Raw genomic sequence first — 21726 nt, forward strand, 5'->3', positions numbered from 1 at the left:
CTCCTTTTTTTTTTTTTAAGACTTTATTTATTTATTTGACAGAGAGAGATCATGAGAGCAGGAACACAAGCAAGGGGAGTGGGAGAGGGAGAAGCAGGCTTCCCGCTGAGCAGGGAGCCCGATGCGGGGCTCGATCCCAGGACCCTGGGATCATGACCTGAGCCGAAGGCAGACACTTAATGCCTGAGCCACCCAGGTGCCCCTCTTTAGCTCCTTTTCAATAGACATGTGGCAACCTTATATCCAATCAAGAGTTCCAGTATGGATCTATAATTTTTATAAGAAAGTTAGTGGTTTTACTGTGAAAGCACACTGTTCTACACTTGAATAGTTACATAGACTAGTTTCCCTAAGAGGGTTTGTCAGGGAAGTAATCTTGAGCCCAATATTGCCCAACACCTATCAAATTTTAGTTGAAAAGAAAAAAAAAAGAATTGATGGAGGCTTGCCATAAGGTTATGAACATTGCATCCATTAGTATAGATCATTGGTTCTTAAACATTGTTGCATTGTTTTAAAGGCTGTTGTTTAACAGGCAAAACCATTATTCTCCAAGGAGATCTTACACAGAACTTGAGATGAAACAGATTTTTAAGAATCTGCTCAGTTTGAAGCATGTGAGGACAACCACAAACACACAGTCATTCATCAACTCTTTTGGCCCCTTTGCAGAATCCTCTGATTTTGGGGATTGAAAACTACTCCTTTGGATAGTTCATTTTTGCTCTTGTATTATCAAAGAAGTCAGAGAGCCATGTGCTCAGCTTATATTGTATTAGTTACCCATTCTTTGAATCACTCAAAAATCATTATTAAATGCCTGCTCTGAGCCAGACATTGTTCTTGGTGCTGGGGGGGTAACATTGACACAACAGCTTCTTGGGCTGTGCTATATTATATTTGTGAGGAGAAGAGATAAATAACAAATAACTAAAAAAAAAGTATACTAATCTCTATCACACTTGTAAATTCTTGAAGATGATAAAAACAAGGTATTATAATAGAGGGTATGTGTTGCAGAGGGGATCACTTTGGACAGGGTCAGTGAGGAAGTTCTCTCATGGGAGGTAATATTTGGGGAGTGGCCCAAATTAAGGGAGTTAGTCAGGCATCAGAAGATCTGGAGGAAAAGCCTTCTGTGAAGAAGGGAATGCAAGTGCAACAACACTAAACTCTACTGAGTTGGGCTTATTTGAAAATCGGAAAGAAGGGCAGCATTTAAGAAGGTGAGTGAGGGGAGCAGAGCGGATGCCAGCTCTAAGATGGTCCATAAGACTCAGGTAAGGACCGGTTCATATGGGGCCTTGTACAGCCCAGTGAGGAGGCCAGCCTTTATTCCACGTGCAGTAAAATACCGTCGGAGGATTGGGGGAAGAAAGGATTTGATTTGCATCTTAGGAAGATCTCTCTAATAGGAAGGAAGAGAGAATGGTCCAGGAGCAAGAAAGCAAACAAATAGACTCTTTTCAACATGCTTTCACAGACTAGCAGCTTGACCTCTTTTGAGAATTGCGAAGTTCTTTTTTTTAAAATGTCTTCAGAAAACAGTAAATATATCTGGTTTAAATACTAAGAAGAATCAAATGTCTGCCAAGCAATTAGTTTGTATTTATTTGGATGATTATGGATCACATTACTGATAACTGTATTGCTTCCTGGACTGCAAGTAAAAATGTAAGGAATCCCACACAGCCCCTATGTGCACTATCCATATCACTGATGATTCTTAATTTCAGTTCCTTCCTTTCTCCTTGTCTTACCATTCTCACTTATATTCAAACACGTTACAATGTATCATGCATAGCTATATAGTGTGTAGTGTATAGCTTTGGAATGAGCCCTTAATCCTTTGGTTCGGTTTTTAAAATTTGAATAAGTGGAAGTAGAGAAAGTCATGGTTGGATGATGAATAACTTAATCATTGAAAATTAGATAGATGGGGCGCCTGGGTGGCTCAGTCGGTTAAGCCACTGCCTTCAGCTCAGGTCATGATCCTGGAGTCCCGGGATCAAGTCCCGCATCGGGCTCCCTGCTCGGCAGGGAGTCTGCTTCTCCCTCTGACCCTCCCCTCTCTCATGTTCTCTCTCTCTATCTCATTCTCTCTCTCAAATAAATAAATAAATCTTTAAAAAAAAAGAAAATTAGATAGATGTACAAATTCCTAGGCATTCTATCAAAATGTGTTCCATGTGTCACTTAAATTTCAACAAACTGTAGTAAATTTTTGTGTTGTATTGCCATATTCACTTCCAAAATAAACAAGCACTTTGTCTCTAAAGAGAAGACAATGAGATTGCAATATACATCATAAAAGACTGTTATAGGGTCAAATCCTAAATTCTTAATTTATGAAAAGTTACTTAAAACCAGAAATTATAGCTCACTATTTTTATCACAATTATAGAGGATATTATGTTTCTTTTTATAAGCATTTTCATAATTTACATATGTATGTGATTTTTTTTTTCAAAGATCCTTCCCATATTGTAACTACATATATTGTCATCACTGATTTATGGAGCATTCAATGTGACTTTCTTAACCCACTGAAATTTTATAACAGTTGTGGATTTCATTATATATGTGTGTAGAATTATACGTACACAGATGTGTTTAGCATATTTAATATCATGATTGAATTTTTTTATTTTTACATTAAATGATTTTTATATATATTATAATATATAAATATATATATATATCAAATATATATAATGACTGAGACTTTTTTATTAAAGTTTTAGAACTGTTAGCATCCCATGGAAAACAATAGAAAATGTACTTAACTAGAAATACTAGACCAAGCTTTAAAAGTCAGAAAATAGTGTCAAGAAAATCTACTGTGATTGTTCATAAATCAGTGTGTGTAGAATTAAAAATGTGACAGTGTTTTAATTCAGACTTCATGAAAAGCCTATATAGTCTTGAGAGCATATCTTGACATTTAAAGTATATGCAGCAACACATTGTATAAAAATGGCCTAGTTCCCAAGACAGCAGCTCAGATATGTTCTATACCTGAGAAACATTTGCAAAACTGCCTGCATTTTGCAAAATTTTGTTTGCCAATGGAACACAGATCAAACTATTCAAAACAGAACATAGCCCTGAAAGGCAGAAGGAAAATTAAGATAATATGTCTTCACGATTCTGCTATAGTCAAAGGTCACACTTTATGTCAAAAGCTTTAAAGATTTATTTATTTGAGAGAGGGAGAACGAGCGGGGGATGGGACAGAGGGAGAGGGAGAGTGAGAATCCTCAAGCAGACTCCTGCAGAGCACGGAGGCTGACATAGGGCTTGATCCCTAGACCCTGAGATCATGAGCTGAGCCAAAATCAAGGGTCAGCCTTAACCTACTGAGCCACCCAGGCGCCCCTATGTCAAAAGCTTTAAATAAAAATTTACTTTAGCAATTAATGTCTATTTTTCTCAAGTGTTTACAGCACACAACATGGAATCTAATGATATTTATTATCTATTTGTATCTATTAATATGAGGGGATGCTGTAATTTTTATACTTAGGTGCATAATGACATCTCATATAATATTTAATAGTTGATTAGTTGTTATTGAGTAATTATTGTGTTTAATGTTTTATAATTTTTACATGAATTGTCACTACATTTTCACAATTCCATGAATCAGATATCCTTGTTGCTTTACTTACAAATCAGAAAATTCATGCACATAAAATTTAAATTATATATTCAACTACTAAGTAGGAGATCGAGGACTAACACTGACCTATCTTGGTCAGTGTATATTGAGCAAGTCATGTAACATTAAAGAAAATTCTTTCTAACTTGAAACTTTGAGGTTCTTTTTACTTTTTGCCCTTGTAGTAGACATGGTTCTGTTAAATAAAATTCATAAGCAAACGCACCTTCTTCTGAGTACAGTCATCCTCCAGATGGCGAGTTATTTTTTTCCTGACTATATTCTCCAAGGCTTTCCTCCACTATCCTTCATCTGGATAACAATTGCTTCTTTTAAAACAAAAGGAATCGTGTGTTCTCAGAGCTGAGAACTCTAAATTTCTGTTGTATTATCTCTCAGCCTTCTATCACCCCGACGCCCTCCATTTTTTTTCTGTCTCATACTGCTTCTAGATTTGTGTATATGTGATTTTTATTTTGATGCATTAAATTTTGAGAAAGCTTGCAGAAGTAGTAAAGAAATTATGCTCTATCTTTTATACAATTCAGAAAGTATCCACTTCCTTTATTATTCTCTTATATACACACACATTTTTCTGGACCATTTAAATAAGCTGGAGATGTTATTTACTTTTCTCTTCAATATTTCAATGTATATTTCCTCCAAAATTCTCTGACATAACCACAGTCCATTATCAAAATCTGGAGAGTTGTCACTATTACATTATCCCAATCCATACTCAAATTTTTTTTCAATTGCCCTAATAATCTCTTTACTCTGTTCCAAAAACCCATCCAAGATGATGTATTCATTGTATTTAGTTGCCCTGTTTTTTTAGGTTCTTGAAATCTGGAACATATGTTGTCTTTGTCTTTCCCGATATTGACATTTTTGGGCTATAGGCCTGTGATTTTGTAGAATGTGCCTCAGCTGGGGTAATAGATATTTTCTGATGATTAGATCCAGGCTATGCATACAGTGTTGTATTTTATGTCCAGATCAAGATAAAGAACAAGTCCCTAACTCTACAATTTTTTCATGCTTCTTCCCAGTGAGTCACTTCCATCCACCCTCAAGAGGCAATAATCATTTTTTTTCATAATATATTTCTTTTGCCTGTTCTCAAACTTCTTATACATAATTTTCTAACAAACTGCTGAGACTCTCCATTTTTTCCATGTTTCTCAGTCTGTGGTTTGCCTATTTTCTTAAAAGTATTTTTTTAGAGAACAGAAGTATTTAATTTCAGTAAAGTCTAATTAATTTTTTTCTTTTCTTGTTTTTTCTCTGTCTAGTCTAAGAATATTTTGCTTTTAACCCAAGGTTGCTATGTTATTAAAATAATTTTATGTGCGGAATGAAATAGGAGTCTGAATTTTTCCCCATATATACATTCAGTTATTGTAACACCATTTGTTAAACAATATTTGTTTTTATTTACCGAATTGCTTGGGTGCCGTTGTAGAAAAACAATGTCGAGTCTAGTTCTGGGCTCTGTGTTCTGTTTCATTTATGTATTGCATTGTTCTCATTTGTTTTTACTTTAGCTTTATATTGAATCTTTATTTCAAGATTTCCAAACTTGTTCTTCAAGATTTGTCTATCTGTACTAGTCCTCAATATTTTCTTATGAATTTTAGGATCTCTTTGTCATTTGCTATTAAATCAAACAAACACAAAAACCTCATTGCTATTAGGATTAAGATATCAATTTGGAGAAAGTGACATTTTAAATATTCTGAGTCCTCTCATCCATGAATCTGATATATCTCTCCAACTTTTTGGGTCTCTTTAATTCCTCTTAATATTTTCTAGATTTTAATACAGAAACCTTGTTTATCCACAGCCTAACTTTTCTAATATATTTATCTTTTATTTTTAAGCTATGTTTTTCTATTTTGCTCTAAATTATAGAAATTAAATTGATTCTTTTTTTTAAGATTTTATTTATTTTTGACAGAGAGAGAGAGTGTACAAGCAGGGGAAGAAGCAGGCAGAGGGAGAGGGAGAAGCAGGTTCCCCACCGAGCAGGGAGCCCGATGCGGGGCTCGACCCTAGGACTCTGGGATCATGACCTGAGCCAAAGGCAGACGCCCAACCATCTGAGCCAACCAGGCACGCCATTAAATTGATTCTTATATATTGACTTTGTATCCCATGAACTTTCAGGATATGCTTTTAGTTGAGTTGTTGTTTTGTAGATCACTTAGGATTTTATGTATTAGGATTCTGTATAAATAATAGTGCCTGTGAATGGGACAGTTATCTTTACTCTATTTTTAAACTTTAATCTTTACTCTATTTTTTAAAATTTATTTTTTTCGCCTTTTACTTTGCTCACTTGTAAAACTTCAAACAAAAGTGTTGAGAAAGTATTTCCTTGCCTTGTTTATGATATTTGGGAGAAAAGCACTAAATTCTTTAGGATTAACTATGCTAAACAGATTTTTTAAAGATGCTTTTTATTCATTTCTAATTTGCTGAGTTTTTTTAAACATAAAAGTGTTTCATTTTGTCATGCAATTTTTTATATATTGAGATAATCATGTAATTGTGCTTATTTTTTTCTGTTAATATAATGTAATGATTGATTAATTTTTGAGTTAACCATTTCTGCCTTCTTGGGTTAAACATAACTTGGACATGTTGTATTATATTTTATTACACATTGGTGAATTTTATTTTCTTATATTTCCAAGGACTTTTTCATCTGTATTTATGATGGATATTTGTCCTTTTTTGATAATTTTTCATTATGTTTTGGTAGTAAGGTTATGGTATTAAGATATTAAGGTATCAGAAAATAAACCAGGACATATACCCACTTTCTCTATATTCTAAGAGAATTTGGGTAAATTTGGTTGTATTTCTTTTTTATTTCTTGATAGATTTCATCAGTAATTTGTGGTTAAAGTTTTTGTCATGTGAATATTTGAATTCATTTGAAAATGAATGAAAATAAGAGCCTTTGCCATCAGATTGGCATTAGTTTCGTCTATCTGCTTGTTTATTTTAAGCTTGTTATAACTACTTACTTTGAATGTTGTGCAGATTCGAACTTACCTTGAGCCTGCGAAACACTCCTTCACTGGGCTCCAAATCTTCATCAACAACATTTTAATTAACCTTAGTTTTGGTGTTCTGGAACTAATTCTTAATAAAGCATAACTATGTCCTGTGTAAATGGGGGAAAGATTTGATGTTCTTTTGCTGTGGTCATAACGTTATTTTTTTATGAAATTTCATTCATTAAATTTATTAAATAAACTTATATTTTTTTATCTAACACAATAGTGTTCTTAGAAATGAAAAGATGTAGAATGTTTCTAAATAAAACCGACTGTGAATGAGCTAAGTTTTAAGAAAGAGCTAAAGTCGAAATGCTCTTCCTTTTGACGTCATCTTATTATAGTATGACTTTATAAGGCAAGAATAAGTGTACAGATTGGCTTATTTTTTGAGTCTGGTGTTTTATAATTTGCTAATAATATGGTTCCTACCAAGCCAATATAAAAATACTGAACGAGTGTGAACACACTACTAAAGTATGCTACTAACACTTTTTATAGTTTTCTGTGTTCAGAGAGAAAGGGAACAATTTTGCTGGAAATAAGATGGATCCTTTTGAAGGTTTCTGTAATAAAATAAAAATAATACACTTACCTCACTTGCCTACTACTGTTAAGAAATAGTCTGCCAGCGCTAGAGGAATAAAAAAATATGTAAAAGTAGACAGTTTGTGTTTGTGAAAATGTGACATGTAACACTTTATGTATTATATAGACTGAGATGTTTGCTAATAATATGGTGTCAGGAAGGGTGCCAAATCAGAAAGAGTTCACCTTTCATCAGTTGCTATTTATTGTTGCCTAGAAATCAATATAGAGTATGCTTTCTTTTGAGATTGCATATTGTTTAAAGAAAAAAGTTTTCATTTCTGCTAATATCAAAATCTTTCATATTATATAAATTTTATCTTCACTCTTGGATTTTTCACAGTATTGTGCATCATTAATTTTTGTACTTTGGCTCTATCTGAAGTGGTGCTCATTATATATGTTATTTGGAAATATCTAAACTTGATGGATTAAAATATTTTGGTAATATGAGTGTCCATGCAGTAATCGACCCAAATTTCTCAAAAGACCTAATATAATCTATGTTAGAAAAGTTATATTGCCGGGCGCCTGGGTGGCTCAGTTGGTTAAGAGACTGCCTTCCGTTCAGGTCATGATCTTGGAGTCCCGGGATCGAGTCCCGCATCGGGCTCCCTGCTCAGCAGGGAGTCTGCTTCTCCCTCTGACCCTCTTCCCTCTCATGCTCTCTCTCTCAAATAAATAAATAAAATCTTAAAAAAAAAAGTTATATTGCCTTCAAATCTGAGTAACTTCTGTTTCCTCCATTAGAAAGCCCCTATTCCATGGTTAATTAATTAAGGTTGTATAAATTTTAACAAAGACTCTTTACTCACCTGTGAGAACAGAAGATCTAAGTTTAGTTCTGTGCTTTGTCTGATCTCTTTCTGAACACAGATGGCAAAAGCAACCCATTTAAAATGTCTAAAATATGACATTCCAGGCCTTACAATATTTTATTCAAATTGATTACTGCATCATTAATTGGAAGAATTGAAATTATTTTCTTTTTTTAAATTTTTTTAAAGATTTTATTTATTTTTTTGTCAGAGAGAGAGACAGAGCACAAGCAGGGGGAGAGGCAGAGGCAGAGGGAGAAGCAAACTCGCCGCTGAGCAAGGAGCCCAATGTGGGACTTGATCCCAGGACCCTGGGATCATGACCTGAGCCGAAGGCTGTCACTTAACCGACTGAGCCACCCAGGCATCCCTGAAATTATTTTCTTGATCCTCTCATAAGAATTTTTTTATTTATCACTCTTTCACTTGAAATGATCTTGCTATATTTTGAAACGTGATTTCCTCTTTTCTTAGCATTATATCACATTTGAACCAGGTTGAATGACATTCCCGGAAGCAGAATATATCAGATTCTATTTTGTTTTTTCTTTTCAAGATATTGAGTAGAAAGGTCACTCTACTTTTCCCAATAGTGACTCTTTCATTTAGAGGTATGGGCAAAGTAAAATTTACGAGGATCTTGGCATCTAGGTTAGGATTGTTATAATTGTATTTTAGCACTTGGCTTCAGTTAACTTTTCCAGGAGGATGCCACAAATTGCAGAGATACTATTCGCTTAAAAATGATATTAGATTGTCTTTAAGATGTTTGTCCACAAAATTCATCCCCCAAACCTCTTTATATATAAATAAATTTCATAGAGTACATTCTTACCAGATAGTCAAATGTGGTTAGCAGTTTTTTTCTTTGTTTATAAACAAAGAACAAAACCTTATCATTAGAAAATGATATGAAACTGAGTTTTTGGCATAAATAATAGTATGAGATATTTTATAGTGGATGAATTACACCATGTCACCTGTAATAATGCTGACACATTTTTTGGGGAAAAAAGTATTTAGTTTTAAGGGAAATGTAGAAAAATGACAGCTCTAATTTAATTTGTCACGATACATAATCATGTGAAGGTAACTAACATATTGAACTAGCATTTTGTCACTTCTGGTGAAGTATAACCATGAAAATGTGCCATGATAATTACTTTTAATAAATTACTGACATTATTAAAGTGCATGAATGTACAACTTTCAGCTTGCCCCAGTTTGTCTACCTTTATGTTACGGATGCTGTAATTTTCTCTTTTACTTTGGGATGGCTTTTTGTACAGAGGAACTCTAAATCTTTCCCATCCCATAAATACGTGAACATAAACCCATGATTTATTGCAATTGAGCTTCTGTTTCTTTGGAGGAGGTTTACTGTGCTGAGAAAACTCATTAATCTCATTCACAGTTTGTAGTATAAACATAACCTTTACAATATATAACAGAACAAATTATGTGATTGTGTGATTTACCGTTTCTGTTTTGGAAAGAGAACAAATTGTAGTGTTTTTTTCTACTTTTAGTTTCAACATTCATTGATAAATTTACACTATTAACCCAAACCAGGTATAAAATACATTAGTTTTCATTTTGACATGTGTTTTTGCATTTATTTACTACAAAAAGAAATACCAAGATGTGATCTGACAAGAAACAAACTTCAGAGTAAAACTATCTGTGGCTGTGTTTGTGTTTTATGAAACTGGCTTGTGATACTGAGTGTGACTGTGGACACAATTTTTTATCTCTATGTTGATATCTTTTAAACTCCACATTAACTTACTACAGATTTTCTTTAAAAGAAAGGGACATAAAAACATTATAGCCTTTTAATTTGTGCAGAATAACTTTTTTATTTTGTGCTCTAAACCGTTTTTGCTGTCATTATAGATTCCCCTGAGACCAGCCAGTTGTGTTTTAAAGGTGTAACTGTGGTAATAAGAAGAAAGTTCTGCTACCACCTTATGAGTTTTGTCCTAAATCCTTTCCCATCTGTTCATTTGTTTTTGCAGTTTTCTGGAAGTTTTATTTTGTGTAATTTCCTTACATCAAATTGGACTTTCTCATTAAAGGCATCCTAGCATCATTTATTGGTTTGCAAAATGACAGTTCCAACAATTAGTTGAAGGGAATATTTCTTTTTGGGGTTCCTAATCTGCAGTATAAACATTTTATTTTTATGTAGCTGAGATTTTAAAGCAACAAATTGTTAACTCATCATCAATTAAAAGGCGATTTTAACTTGTTAAAAAGCACTTTTAATTAATAAATCAGTAACGATCCAATGGAAGTATAATTTTTTAATTTACTTGGATAGAATATTCTGAAAGGTATTCATAGGGATCTTCACCCTGGAGAATACTGCTTATGAGCACCAGGGTGGCTTTAAAATGTATTCTAGTAACCAAGAACATGTAAAAAGGGCATTTACTCATTATTTTTCCTACTTTTTATTGGTCTGTCATACCTGAAAGCACATCCTTTAGCTGTCAACCAACCTGTTGTCCCCAAGCCTGGCAGAAAGGCTGTAGAGGGCACTGCAAGAATGTGACAATCAGCAAAGATACTGACTCCTTCCAGCAGGATACTGTGAAATTAGCAGACAAAGAAGGGGAGTCATTTTTCAACCCTAAATTATCCTTGACTTACTGATTCTTGAATGGAGAGTCATCTGTCAAAATCTGCTATTTACCAAATGAATGTTTGGTGTTTACTGGACTCAAATCTCAGCCTCTTGAAGCCTTTTCTCTGGACCAGACTTGGACAGTAGGCAATGTGCATCAGCATATGGCTTAATTTCTATCTGAGAACTTTATGCATAATACTCTGATAAACTGTGATTCTTTCCATCTGTCCATTTTCTCGCCCCTTCTACACTGGGATACTGCTATATCCCAGTGTAGATACAGCAAGGTTCTTATTCTGACTGCAAACAACAAAATACTTTTGAAAAAGAAAACTCTCAAATTCAATGTACCGCTATCATTTCCCCACTACAAAAGTGTCCTGGCAGATTGTATATGACAATGGCAATTTTGGAATGGGAATTGAGCGAACAAGAGCACTGTGGTTGCCTCAAAGAACAGAACCATGGTCAGATGCCTAATTTCTTGGTTGCTTTTTACTTTGTGCTTCTTAACCAGAGGACAGATGAGTGGGGGGCAGGGGGAGCAAAATAACCTCTGACCAACTTACCCAAATTACATTCTTTAATCCAGTTCTATGGGCCTTATATTTTGTGAAAATTTGTCCCAGATCACCATAACCAGTTGACTGTCAACTCTACTGTTCTGCACTCAAACTACTTTCATTTTTGGCTTTCCATGAGTATGTAGTAGAAAATTCAAAATATCACACCAATATTTGCTAGCCAGATTCTTATTTATTATCAAAGTATCTACTTAGAAACGCTTGCTCCCAGTCTTCTCTTACAAGATGACTATAAACACAAACATTGCAATTTATACTTTTTTAATTCTATTATTACCTTTGATTTCTCTCTGACTCATTGTGACTAGAAAAATAACTCCAAAGAAATGAGAATACATTTACCTCTGAACATTATGCAACATATATTTAAATGTTCATAATAGATAAAAGAATAATAAAAAGTGGAAGAGCATTGCACACAAATGCACTTATACCTACTAGCTTATGTATTTTCCAAATTAGTGCTATTTCAGGAAAGCATATTGAAAAATAGTTTAAGAATTCCATACTGCATTATCCTTAATGTCTTTATATTTGTAAATAAAGCCTGAAGAGTGGCTGAAGAGTGAAACCCACTTGCACAAATCTGCTGTCAGGTAGTCTAGATTGTCGTAGACATGCAGATAGAGTTGAACTTCGGCTCTTGGGACAGAAGCAGTTAAGTCCTTCAGAGCTAAATATACGTGACCCAAGATCATTGAGAATGTGCACAAAAGATATTTTTTGAGATAACATGGTTGTTTTCTTATACATTTATTTCATATGATTAATATGTAATCTCATAAGTGTATGAAATTCTTGATTTCCAAAAATAATGAACCAATATTAAAATATCACAGAGAAAGAAAAAAAAGGCAAAAGATGAATTTGTAATATATTCTTTGTTCTCAGGCCAAAAGATCAGCACATAATTTGATCTGAAACTAAGGGTGTGCTTCATAGTAAGGTAGTGTATTGCTATTATGTTTTATATGTGTCTTCCCCCCTTACCACTTCCCTGCGGCTTTCGTCTTCCACACCGCCCCGCGAACACCCTGATAACTGCCAAATTTTCCCTTAGTGGTAAGAACACCTGGTGATTGTTACTGTCTCAAGAGCGACTTTTCAGAAATTGGTGGGATGATCAGTGTGTATTTATATACTATAGTAAGTTATTGTATAAAATACCTCCCTACTCCCTTGGTATCTTACAGTAAAACAAAATGTGCTGCCACTTGCCAATTTCATTAGATCAGCAATTTTACTGGCATTATTTTTGCGAGCATTAAGTTTCTGGAGGCAACATTAAATAAGCTTTATTTTCTGTTTAAAATAAGTAAAGAAAAATAGTCACGATGCTTAAGTGCTTATCGTGCATCAGGCACGCGTCATCTCTAATCCTCACAATGGCTCTGTTCAGCCAGTCTTATCAGCATTTTATAACCAAGTAAGTGAGGCTCAGAGAGCTTAAAACATTGCTGAATGCAGAGCCAGTATGCAAAGCCAGTCCCTCGGAGGGCACCGTTCTTGCTGTCTCTGACGTGTCCAGCTGCAATTCACCACTGTGTTTTTCCTTCCTGTCATTCAGGTCCGGGTTTGGACTGAGTTTTTGCCTTAGTAGTTACATTCTTCAGCACCCCGTGGAGGACCCTGTTAGGAATAAGGATTCTGGTCATTCTTTTTCTGACCTTTCCTCAGTATTGGACCATTCTCTTGAATTTGTAATGGTCTACGCAGAGCCTGGACTTAAGTCTGTGCTGAGATTTAGAGACCATTTATTTGAAACAGCAGCTAGGACAAGCCCAAAATTAATTCTGGGGAAGAAATAATAAGCCTGGCCATACTACATCCACATAAGTACTATGAATTTTGGGGGTCATTTTTCTCTAGACATAGAATTTTTATTTGAGGATTTCATATGGAAAGATTTCACATTGAGTATCAGTATCAGGAATTCTGTATCAGACAGTTCTAATTTTTTTAGGAGTTTTCAAAATATTCATATTTTGTAAACAGAAATATGTTTCCACACTTTTATTAATTTCTAGAAATTTTATAAGCAAATTGTGCTCCACTTCTAGTTAATATGCAGGATAGTATAGCTTACAACTTAATCAATTTTCCTCATTTTTGGTCTTTACCTTTTGTCTTTTGCCCAGTGTCCACTTCACCATGTTTTGCCACACATTTATTTTTAATTAACAGTATCTTTAATAAAACTGCACATTAGAACCTTATACAAAAAGGCAAGGCAGTAAAAACTCATAAGTACACAAATAAATACAATCTCATATCACTAACAGGATAATTTTTCTTGTGTCTTATGAAACGTTACAGACTTATGCATAGTTATATTTCCCAAAGACTTAATGTCTAATGCTTAATCTAAACCAGCATCACTCACCTAGATTATTGCAGTAGCTTTTGAATTGATCTCATAGTACCCTTTCCACAGAGCATCCAAAGTGATGTTTCAAAAGATTAACATTAATTTGTCATGTACACCTTTAAGTACACCTTCCATGTACTTAAAATATTTTCATGACTTTGCAATGTAGTTAAAATAAAATCCCAAATTCCTCAACCTGCCCTAAGAGATTCTTGGTCAACTGAACTCACCCCATATCTCCAACTCTATCCTAGACTATGTACAATCTACCTTGATCTGCTTCTCAGTGCTTTTAGGTACATATTCTCAGCCTGGAACTACTTCTTCTCATTCACTTCACCCCAAACTATCCTCTGGGTGACTTTGTCTCAGTTAAACTGACACTTTGTGAAAAGTCCCATTCTAGATCATATGTTCTAAACTGATCCCTGGGGCTATTCTCTTACATAATCCTACTTTTATTGTAGTCACAGCAGTTGTCACAATTTATCATTATATGTTTGTTTATTGGATGCATTTTTCTAGACTCTAAATTCCCCAGGGGAAGGAAGAACGTCTGATATCCAGCAGGTATTAGAGCATTCACTTAGCTTGGATCATTAAAGCATAATTGTGGGTACTTACAAATACATTTTCTAAAACATAGATTATAAACATCTTATTATTTATCACTGTGTTTCACCACCAATTTAAAACTCAATGATATTTATTCAATTATTTACTTAAAATGAAAATTAAGCATGTGGAGGTGATAGTATCATTTAGTAAATTCCATTTAAAACTGCAAGTGTCACTGTGAGATCACAGTGAGGTCACATTATAGAGAATTGTTGAGTCATTAAAGTTCTGAAATCTATATTTGCATTTGGAGAAGATTGTTGAGTATTTGTATGCAATGGTTCTTCAGGATTTAGTGTATAAATCTATAATGCAGCTCTATTTGTGACAGGAGATAGATGTTATAACAGAGGCAAATAGGGTATGATTGAAAAATAGGTGTTATGTTAATCACTAGAACAGCCACTTAGAGTCTCTGCCATTACCGAGCCTTCAAAAACAGTTTGATGGGATGAGCTGTTTATGAAAAGCTTGTTTACACTTGACATATAATTCCACATATTAATTTAATGGCAACAAGCTGTGCTAATCAGGAGACACATTTTTACTACTTCTTACTTCCATGTGTTTATATACTGTCAGTAAGCCTCCTGATTTTCATTTTGCAACATTGTTTTCTCTTTAAGAACAACTCAGATCCCCCAATCGCTCTAATTTCTACCTTTCAGTTGCACACTTGCTGCTTACACCATAACCACTTTTTCTTCCTCAATTATGTTGGTTTTTTAAGTGGAACACCTGCTGAGGGGTTAGCTACTTTTGAAAAGATCCAGTTGTCTTTGGAGCAAAATGAAGTATAGGCACAGAGGCCCAATTATTATTAAGTGTTAGTGTAATTGTAATTATAAGTAGAGTGTTTCATTATATTACATCTGTTGAAGTTTTAAATGAATCTCCGTAATGTGCTATATTAATAAGCAGCGAGGAACTGCTGACTTGGCATCTTTTTGGATCACATTTGTGACAACAAAAGAGGTTATGAAAATGAATTCACCATAGGAGCCCTACTGAGTTAGTTACTATGATTCACAAGCTTATTATGGTAATAAAGTAACATGAGACAATAATGCTAGGGACTCGAATAGACAAGAGATGCTCAGTATTGCTCCAAAAACATTATGAAGAACAAGGAAGAAGTGCTGGGAATTGTACTTAATCTGGTGTAGCAGCTGTCCCAAGGCTGAAGAAAAGCAGAAGTTGCTCTTCACCTTGCCCTTCTGCTTGATTCTTCCACCTGCAGTTTTCCTGACTCAGAATAATGATTGTTTCAGTTACACAGAAGAATTATTGTTCTTATGGTCTCGAGGTTATAGAGTCACCTCTTCTGTAGGAAGACACAGAAAAAATGGCACAGATCTGATCTTCGAACACAAGGGGGGTTGTAATTATTCTCTCTCCTTTGTGATTTCTACAGGAAGTGTCAGGGTTCAAACAGGCACATGAAACAGAAGTGATGAAGGCCAACAGGTGTTGAAGGAAACAAACTTTGGAGATCTGCAAATCTGGATTATCTCTTTGGCATATACATAGAAGTCCACATGTGTTTTGTACCGAAGCATAAATAGCAAAATCCCTGCTGAATATTCAATGTTCTCATGTTGACTGGAGCTATTTTATAGGATGTTTGTAACAAAGTAATTTAATAAACTGCTTCTTTCATCTGTTTGAAGACTCAACCATAACTGTTTCATTTTATTTATTTATTAAAATAAATTTTATTATTACACAGTTAAAATTGAGTATTTTAAAATTTTCTTTTAAAGATTTTTATTTATTTATTTGACAGAGAGAGACACAGCAAGAGAGAGAACACAAGCAGGGGGAGTGGGAGAGGGAGAAGCAGGTTTCCCAGTGGAGCAGGGAGCCTGACATGGGACTCGATCCCAGGACCCTGGGATCATGATCTGAGCCAAAGGCAGATGCTTAACTACTAAGCCACCCAGGCACCCTGAGTATTTTAAAGTTTTCTTATTAAATGGTTCAACCTGAGTCTTAGAAAGCTATGGTCAGACAAATTTAATTCATCTAATCCCTGTGCAACTTTTCTTTGCATTTGTAGCAAATCTACTTGTTTCTATGATGTAATCTTTTTTCTATTGTTGCATAATAAAGTACTATAAGGTTGGTGGCTTAAGTGAGCACCCATTTATTAGCTCACAAGTCTGTGGGTCAGAAGCGTGGGGACGATGTGGTTGGGTTTTCTTCTTAGTGTCTCAGTGGCTAAAATTCAACATGTTAGCTAACTTGTGTTCTTGAGGATCTGGCAAAGAATTTGTTGCCCAGCTCATTCAGGTTGTTGGCAAAGTACAGTTCCTTGCAGCTAAAAGACTGAGGTTCCTATTTCCTTCCTGGCTGTCGGTTGAAGGTCACTCTCAGCGACGGGAGGCTGCCTGTATTCCTTTCCACTTGTCTCTTACCTTCTTCAAAGCTAGCAATGCAGAATCTCTCCTGCATGGAATTCCTCTCACAACTCTGACCACCTCCCCTCACCTCTAGTCCATAACCTTTAGACCTAGATTTGAAGGGTTACAAAGCCCTCTAATAGAAAGCTTTCCTGTTGTAAAGTCAGCTGACCTGGAATCTTATTACATCTGCAAATACCTTTATAGCAGCACCCAGATTAGTGTTTTATTGGAATACTGGAAGAACATATATTTACACTAGGGGCCAGACTACTGGGGACTATCACAAAAATCTGCCTCTCACTTGGTCCTTAATACAAACACATAGTCAAAACATCAAGTAAATGCCAGACAACTTGACCAGAATTATAATACTGGGCAGTGAAATAAGGCAATGTTTTCAAGGTGCAGCACCAAAAATTTACATTATAACTTTTCAGAAAATCTTTGTTTTATCAAAAATAATAATTTATCATTTTTATGATATGTTAAGTTCTTTATTCATTTATGCAACAAGTATTTATTGCATCCCTTAATATGCTCAACAGCTACAGATAATAAGAGTATGCTAGGTACATTCTGTCAGGTAACTGATTATACTTTGTGTCAGACACTGATATAAACAGATGTAGTTGCAAATGAGAATGGTTCCTGTTTTTGAGCATCTTATAATTTTGTTGTGAAAAAGACATAAAAAGAATAACTACAGGAACAGTTATTTAATTACAGTTGTGATAAGTACTATAAGCCAAGAATGTAGGTTCCATTAAGACATGTATTAGAGACTTCCCTGAGAAAGTCACATTTAAGCTGCCATCTGAGGACCAGGAAATTGTGAAGTAATGAACAGTAAGGGGAAGAAGGAACACAAGGTGCCGATGGAGAATCTTAGCTCTTTGGTAATGCATGAAAAATATTAATAACATTTTTTTCCTTTGTGTTAATACCCCGTAAAATGGACTAAGAAATTTTTCTTATAGTAAAATTTGTGATCTTTCCATAATTAAATATATAACTTCTTGAACTAATCATGGAAATAATTCTTGGGACAACTGTTATACTTTTGCCTTAAGGCATATGAATAATATGCTTTCTTCCCAAGGTGGAATGTACTTAAAATTGTATTTAACACACACACACACACACACACACACACACACACACACACACACACACACACACACTTACTTCAGTATGTATCTGGAACTCTTCTAAATCATTTTCAAATAATGACTCATTTAATTCTTATAATAGCCCTATTAGGTTGCTACAATAATTATCTCCATTTTATGTGTGAAGAAATCAGAAACACAAAAATCAAGAGTGATCAAAGAGTGAACAAAGAATGTGAACCTAAGCGATTTGACTCCAGGGTTTATGACAGTAACTCTGATGCTAAGGTGGCCAATGGCAAGACGCTTGGAACACCTAGCACCTGGACCAAAATATACTATGATGTATGAACAGTGACTATTTCTTTCTTTTTATCTTGGCCCACTTGTGTCACTGTATTCTGCCTTTGTTTTTTTTGCATAATGATGATTACTGATCAACTTTGAAAATAATCACACCTGAAAAAATGTTGCTGTCTTCCTGCATTTTATCCAACTGATACATTATTTTTAGAAAGTTCTCGGAAGTTAAAAGAGCACACATTCTTTTTGAATGCTTGTCTATACTTGGTAAATATTTTATTTCCAATGTGGATAAAAATACACCCTTAAATATGTGTAAAAATATAATCAGGGAGATTGAAATTATTGCAGAAATGTTGTATTGAATGTGTCTATTTTATTTTAGGTATGCAAAGATATATGAAAAATCTGAGTTGTTTGTAGAATCAAATATGGCCATAAATTTTTCTTTAATACTGTTCTCTCTCTTCTCAGTATCAATCCTATTTTCATTTCTATGAATCATTTCTCACAGCACAACAAGGAACTGATAATTTTTTCTAAGGCTTGCTTTCCTTTTTGGATTGACAAGTAAAAGCAATAAAAGGTATACAGATTGGGAATAAAGAAGTAATTTGTCGATGATCAAAATGGAGAAGTGGACAATTTAAATAGAGACTTGGAACCCATATAAAAAAACTACTAGACATTCTAAACTAGGGGTAGCAAATTTTTTTTTGTAAAGCACCAATGAGTAAATAGTGTGGGTCATGTAGTTTCTGTCATAAGGAGTTAAGTCCATCGCGATGGTATGAAAGCAGGCATAGACAACATATAAAGTGGATGTGGCTGTATTGCAATGAAAGTTATTGAAGATAAATTGTAAGAAGGAGAAATACCTTGCAGAAAAATAAAGGCACAAGTAAAGGTTTAAAAAAAAAGTAATTTGTCTTCTATTGTAGAAAAAATATTCATACACAGAAATAATCCTAGGGCATCTACTAAAATGGACCAGATGAACAAGTGAATTTAGAAAAGTTGAATAGTACAATTTGAAAACAACAAAAATTAGTTGAATTTCTTTATACTAGCAATAAACAACCTAAATTAAAAACACTGTTTACAGTAGCATCAAAACATATAATGCTTTGGATGTCTTGGGATAAATTTTAAATACTATATGCAATATTTTTACAGCAAAAATTTTAAACAATTTCTGAAAGAAATTAAATCCTAAAAAAATGGAGGAAAAAAGAATTTATTAGGCAGGGTCCTCCAGCAACACAGAACCAATAGGATGTATGTAAATAAAGAGAGAAATTTATTTTAAGGAAATCAGCTCACTTGTTTTTCGGGGCTGGTAAATCCAAAATTTGTAGGACCGGCCAGCATACTGGAACATCTGGCAGGAGTTAATGTTGCAGTATTGAGTCTGAGGGCAGTCTTGAATATTTCCTCTTTGGGGCACCTGAGGTTTTTTTCTTAAGGCTTTCAATTGATTGGATAAGGTACACTCATATTATGGAGGACAATTTGCTTTATTGATTACAAGTTAATAACATTTTGAAAATACCTTCATGGCAACAACCAGATTAAAGTTTAACTGAATAAAAATAACAACTGGATACTATAGCCTAGCCAAGTTGATACATATATTTTAAACCATCACAGTAAGACATATACCATGTTCATAAATTGGGAAACTCAATATTATAAACATGATGATTATTCTCAAATTGATCTAAAGATTCAGTACAATCCCAAGAAAAATCCCTGCAGGCTTTTATTTTGTAGAAATTTGCAAGTGTCTTGTAAAATCTGTAAGTATTTGAAAGTGAAATAGTACAGCAAACAGAATTTTAAATGCAAAGGACAGAATTGGAGAATTTAAATATCTCAGTTTAACACTTACCATAAAGTCAAAATAAACAAGAAATTATGGTGTTGGCAATAGGATAGGCATAAAGATAAAGATTAGAGAAATATAGCCACACCCATATTATGCCTGATTTTCAAAACGGTGTCAAGATGATTAAACAGAGAAAGAATAGTCGTTTCAAGAAATAATTTTGAAACAATGTGATATGGTTTTAGTGCTACATATATATCTCAATCCCTACATCATACAATACATAAAATTTAACTCAAAGTTAATTATAAACCCAAATGTCAAAACAACAATGATAAAACTTCTAGAAGAAAACGTAGAAGAAAATGTTTGGGGTAGGCAAAAATGGCTTAAACAGTACACTTAAAAGCACCAAATTTGAAAGAAATAATTGATAAGTAAACGTTGCCAAAATTTAAAAAATATTTTGCTCTTCAAAATTCACCATTTCATTAACAAAATGAAAATACAAAACATAGATTGGCAGAAAACATCTGCAATTCATTTTTCTGAAAAAGGACATATCTGGAATGTATAAAAACTCTTATGAGCCAATAAGAAGATAATAAAAAAATGTGCAAAGAACATTAAAAAGACAAAATGAAGGAAAATCTTCAAAAGCTGTTCAACGCTATTAGGCATCAAGGAAATGTAAATTAATACTACAGTGAGATACCACCACACAATTACTGCAATAGCTAAAAATTTTAAAAAAGACTGAGAATACAGATGTTAGTGAGGTTATGATATAACGACCTTTTTCTCATACATTGCTGATGCATATTGTGGCATAAACACTTTGGAAAATGGTTACACAGTTTCTTACAAATTTAATATAACCATCATTTGGTCCAACAATCCCACTCTGGGTATTTATCCAAGTAAAGTAAAACAAACCCTCTCACAAAAACTCAAGGATGGTGTTTCAGAATTGGTGTATTCATAACAGATCAGAATTGGAAGAGTCCAAAATGCCTATCAAAAAGTGAATTCTTGCGGCACCTGGGTGGCTCAGTCAGTTAAGAGTCCAACTCTTGGTTTTGGCTCAGGTCATGATCTCAAGGTCATGAGATCAGCCACATGTGGGGCTCTGCACTCAGCTCAAGTCTGCTTTCTCCCTCTCCTTCTGTCCAGAACTTACCTCCACCCCGCTCACACTCTCTCTCAATAAATAAATAAATAAATAAATAAATAAAATCTTTTAAAAAAGTGAATTCTTTTCTTTTTTAAGATTTAATTATTTTAGAGAGAGAGACAGTGATAGTGCACAGATGAGCAGGGGGAGGGGCAGAGGAAGAGGGAGACCATCTCAAGCAGACTCCCTGCTGAGTGTGGAGCCCCACATGGGGCTGAATCTCACAACCCTAAGATCATGACCTGAGCCAAAATCAAGAGACAGACGTTTAACTGACTGAGCCACTCAGGTGCCCCCCAAAAGTGAATTCTTAAACAAATTGTGCTGTTTATAAAAAGGAATATTAATTATCAATTTTTTTAAAAAATGAACAATTGATGGGGAGTGTGGGTGACTCGATCCATTAAGCATCTGCCTTTGGCTCAGGTCATGGTCCCAAGTCCCTGGGATGGAGCCTGCTTCTCCCTCTCCTTCTGCCCTTCCCCCCACTCATGTTCTCTCTCTCTCTTGCTCTCTCTCTTTCTCTCAAATAAATAAATAAAATCTTAAAAAAAAGAAGAACAACCGATA

Source organism: Eumetopias jubatus, unplaced genomic scaffold (genome assembly GCF_037043125.1).
Source record: "Eumetopias jubatus isolate StellerSeaLion01/CBP00866 unplaced genomic scaffold, mEumJub1_p1.0 scaffold_3, whole genome shotgun sequence".
In the NCBI taxonomy this organism is placed as follows: Eukaryota; Metazoa; Chordata; class Mammalia; order Carnivora; family Otariidae; genus Eumetopias; species Eumetopias jubatus.